The sequence below is a fragment of the Alligator sinensis genome, unplaced genomic scaffold, assembly GCF_000455745.1.
Source record: "Alligator sinensis unplaced genomic scaffold, ASM45574v1 scaffold125_1, whole genome shotgun sequence".
NCBI lineage: Eukaryota > Metazoa > Chordata > Crocodylia > Alligatoridae > Alligator > Alligator sinensis.
Genome location: NW_005841893.1, coordinates 2069846 through 2074846, shown reverse-complemented (window position 1 = coordinate 2074846; position 5001 = coordinate 2069846). Strand labels below are relative to the sequence as shown.

The window sequence follows — 5001 nt, the reverse complement described above, 5'->3', positions numbered from 1 at the left end:
GCAGCCGCCATGCGCCCCCGCCGCGAGCGCCCGACGCGCGGGGCGCCGGGGAGGGGCGAGCTGCTCCGTGCGCACACTCCGCCTACAGGCACACGCACAGCCCGCGTGCCCACGCGCGCGCGCCTCTGCATACTCACACGCACCCCACATACACACAGACACACCTGTATACGCACTCATGCACCCCTGTAGGCACCCCCGCGTGTGGCTACACACGCGCATACCCCCATGTATACGCACACTTCTGTATACATACACGCCCCCCCAGGTTGGTACACTCACCCAGGTATGTACACTGGCATTTCCCAAGGTTGAGTCTCACGAGGTGGAGAACCACCGCTTTAAACCAGGGTGCTCAACCCCGAGCCTATGGCCAGATACCATGCAGGTGGGGTTGTGGGGAGCCCCTTGGGACTGTGATCCTTGCACTTAAATCAGGCACAAAGGCTGTCATTGGGCCTTGTCCCACACATGGGGCCAGGGGTTGGTGTGGGGCTCTGAAGCTCAAGGCTGGCTTGTGGGACCAGGTGGAGGCAGCGTGGGGCACCTGAAGCCCAATCCCAGTAGGAGGAAATGCCAGGCGAGGTGGGGCTGGAGCCCAATCCTGGCAGGCAGAGGCAATACGGAGCCCCCAGAGCCCCATCTCAGTGGCCCGGGTCCAATCCAGCCCTCAGACTGACACTGTGCCCTTTCATCTGGACCTTGGGGGCAACAGGTTGAGCACCACTGCCCTAAAACAAGCGTCATACACCAGCATCCTTCCCCCACAAATGTGGCTATCCCCATGTGCCTGAGACCCTCTATGTACACTTGCATCATCTTATCCCTTCAATACTCAGTGGCAGATCCAGAGGGATGTGCACTCACAGCCCCTCCCCCCCCAGCCCCCCTGATTCCTGCTACACCCAAAAATTCAAAGCCAACAGCTTGACAGTGGCAGCAGCATTTCTATTCAGGCAACACTGAGTGAGTCAGTTGACTTCCTAGCTCATTATAAGCCATGGAGCCAGTCCATGGGCCAGGTCCCTGCACACCCAGATACAGCCTTAGTGTCACCCTGATGCCACCTTACAGTGTCCTGTTCCCACCTTACCCTGCCTCACACACACAATCTAATTTGCTGGGCCACCAGACTCCCCAGGGGTCTGGAAATGTGGCAGCAGGGGAGAAGCAATGAACATTGCCACTGGTCCCCCGCTGCCAATTTTCAGACCCATAGGGAGCCTGATGTGGCCTGCAGGCTGTGGGGTTGAGCACCCATAATCTACAGCATTCCTTCCCAATTCTCTGTTCCACAGGAATTAATGACACACCCTCCCTTTTTAATGGTTTTCAATCTTCAGAGGGATCATTGCTTGCAGTCTTCAGCCATCAAGATGAAGCATGATCTAGTATTTCATAATCCTTAACTGCTGACTCGACGTCGCTGCAACCTTTAACTGTTAACCCACAGAAGGCTATTTTCACCTGTTGCAAGAAGACCGTCTTCCTTCATATTGTCACATACATACATCATTCATTCTTTCATTACCTCTTTTTAAACATGCCAGACATGCCACAGACACATAAGCATTTTCCTTATACCAAATTTAAGTTCTAAAATCATGAGACCAGTAGGTCAAATATATTTATCCTAAGCAATAGGAAATTTAAAATAGATGAGTAATTCCAGAACACTAATAATGACTGATTAAAATATTATAAAAAGTAAATCATAACAAGATTAACTTTATCTTAATGGCTAAATAATTCATTATATAAAAAGAAAAATAACAATACAAGCAATCAAAGCAATTATAGCTACTGCAATACAACGAACTCATTCCTACCCAGACCCCTTCCCTGGCTCAGCAGGGAGCAGTGCGTGGTAGGGCTGTGCGAAGCTTCGGTCCCCAAGTTGATTCGGCCCAATTCAGCGGCCGAATCTCCAAATCCGAATCGAACCAGAGGACGCTTTAATCTCCCCGAATCGAATCAGAACCCTCCAGGGAGACATGCTCCATTTGTGCCCCGGCTCTTCCAGCACACCAGGAGGACCTGGACAAGGGCAGTTTGTGTCCCACAACAAAGTGCACGTGCAGGGGCGTGCCCTGTGACACCAAGTAGCAGCAGCAAATTTGTGCTGCTACTATTTGTGCCACTTCAAGTGTATGGCCCAGCTCATCTGGACATGGCCATGAGATTCAATAAGGAGAAGTGCCTTTAGAAGTTCTGCACTTAGAACAGAACAATACTGAGCACAGGTACAGGCTCAGGACCAAGTGGCTAAGCAGCAGCTCTGCAGAAAAGGACCTGGAGGTTACAGTGGACAGTAAGCTGAAAAGGAAAGAGCCAACAGTGTGCCCTTGTTGCAAGGAAGGCTAATGGCATACTGGGCTGAATTAGTAGGAGCGTTGCCAGCAGATTGAGGGAAGTGATTATGCCCCTCTATTCAGCACTGAGGAGGCCACATCTTAAGTACTGTGACCAGTTTTGGGCCCCCACTACAGAAAGGATGTGGACAATTGGAGACAGCCCAGTAGAGGGCAATGAAAATGGTGAGGGGGCTGGGGCACATGACTTATAGGCTGAGGGAACTGGGCTTATTTAGTCCAGAGAAGAGAAGGCTGAGGTGGGATTTAATAGAAGCCTTCAACTACCTGAAGAGTGGTTTAAAAGAGGATTGGAGCTAGACTGTTTTGAGTGGTGGCAGATGACAGAACAAGGAACAATGGTCTCAAGTTGAACCAATGAAGTTTAGGTTAGATAGTAGTGTAGCAGAGTGGTGTCCTTAAGGTCACCATGATCTCCCCCAAGGCGCCTTTTTACCATGCTAAGCTGGCCTAAAGGGCACCCTCAATTCTCGTCCGCCACATCTTTGATGGAAAATGTATGATAGGGAGGCTGCTTTTCCGTCATCTTAGACATGGTTTCTTGTTGTACACTGGCCCCAGGGCTCCTGAGTCCCCTGTGGGCTCCGCTCTATAACGGGTGTTTCGGGGCACCCCAGCCTTATGGGCTATGCGTGGCTCCAACCACCCCAAGCCTCACAGATAGAACTGATGTTGTTCGGTCTGGGCCTTGTTATAATTTGACCCCATTGTCCTCCCTGGGCTCTCCACAGCCCTGCCTCGCTCTGCGCCTTGCTGGCGCCCGGGCTCTCTGCAGCCCTGCCTTGCTCTGCGCCTCGCTGGCGCCCGGGGTCAGTGCACCCCCAAATGCTGCGCCCTCTCTGGTGCCGGGGTCCCCACGCTACCGTGGATCCCCTATGAGGCCTCCTCCATCCCCTTATAGCCTCACCCAAGCCACCGTTGTCAAACAGCAAACAAAAAACACAAGCTATAACATAAATTCTAGCTGCCTGGCTATAACATTATTCCCACCACCCCAGGGGTGCTCCATCCCTTACCAGTCTCGGGGCTGTACCTGTGGTCAGGCCTCTCTCCCCTGCTTGCTCTGGGAGAGCTCCTTCCACCTTGGCTGCTGGCAGACAACTGCCTTCCTGGCCTCAGGCCTGGGACTTATATGGGAGCCAGACCCTGCCCCTTCCAGTCAGCTGACCAGGTGCAGGTGTGGCCACTTCCCTCCTTAACCGGTTATCCCGGCAACCTGCACCTGGGTTCTTATCTCTGCTCTCCAAGTAGCAGACACCTTAGTGCCCTGCTACAAGTAAGACAAACTTTCTCACTGGGAGGGTAGTAAAATACTGGAATAGATTACCCAGAGAGGTTGTGGACTCCCCATCCTTGAAGGTTTTTGAGCCCCAGCTAGACAAAGCCTTGGCGGGGAAGATCGAGTTGGGGGTGGTCCTGCTTTGAGCACCAGGTTGGACTAGATGAACTCCTGAGACCCCTTCCAGCCCTGATTCATTAGCCACAGTAGATGTTTGCCTGTCATTCTTTCAGTTCATAATATGCCTTATTAATGAATTTAAAAAGGCATCTTGGACATAAAAAAGCAAAGTAAAATTAAGTCCTCCACAAGAGAACATTAAGATAATAGGTATGGAATAACATGCAAACTATACACACAACAGGCAATCCAAGACCACTGCTACAGCATGCAAAAACTTGAGGACAATATTGTGGAGGTTGAGGCTGCCCTGAGAGATGCTGATAAGAACCACTGGCTATATGAGAGTCTCCAACTCCAGGAAAAGTGCTTAAGAGAACTGGTACAGGGTTGTTGGTTGAAGCCCTGTTAGTCTAAGAACATAGGTAGGCAACTGGTAGAGGATTTGACTCAGGGTTCAAGAATTCTAACCCGCTTCCAAGAACTCACAGAGCCTGATGCCCTGACTTGGCTCTTTTTCAGCTTAAAGAAAAAGTGCACAGCATAAGAAATCATCAGTCACTTTACAATGCTGTTGGGCCAGGTGCATACAGATCCTACCAAGATCTGAAAGCATGCTGTTAGCTTATACAAGGAGCTGTTTTGAGTTGAGCCTACCGGCCCAGAGGCCATTCAACATCTACACGAGGGTTTTCCCAAACTCTCCATGTCTGAGGCTGATGAGTTCAGAGCTATCCCAGGCAAAATGGTTTACTGCCAGGCCTTGACTGATTACCTGCCAAATTCTCCAAGACCTTTTGGCCTCTCCTCAAAGATCCTTTGCATGAGCTTCAAAAATCCTTCTGGTCAGCTGCTGACCAAGCAATGGGCTCTCAGGAACATTAAGAATTGGCAACTGGTTTCACTTCTGTGTACAGGTTACCAAATCCTAACCAAAGCCCTGACAAACAGTCTCAAAATAGTCATGGCCTCTGTCACAGGCCCCAAACAACCTACTGCATACCTGGGCAGGACAACCTGTTTCTGCTGTGCGGTCTGCTGCCAGCTCTTGAATTCTTTGGCTTGAACAACAACCTTGTCTTTCTGAATCAAGAAAAAGTCTTCAGTCAGGTCAACCACAACTTCTTATTTCAGTCTCTGGGGTATGTATACATGTGCTTTGGGAATGTGGGGGAAGGCTTTAATTAAAGCATTTCTGAGAGCCTCTGTAATTAAAGTGCCTGGAGCGTC

The 5001-nt window shown here is 50.5% G+C and overlaps 1 protein-coding gene across 1 annotated transcript in view; it reads right to left on the bottom strand.

Annotated features, from left to right (window-relative positions):
* The window catches only part of PKD2 (polycystin 2, transient receptor potential cation channel), a 58538-nt gene extending 55079 nt beyond the window's left edge, over positions 1-3459 (bottom strand). The window contains exon 1 of the mRNA XM_025197265.1: positions 3389-3459. The gene's annotated coding sequence lies outside the window, so the exon portion shown is untranslated. The remainder of the gene's footprint in view (positions 1-3388) is intronic.
* Positions 3460-5001: the final 1542 nt, after the last annotated feature.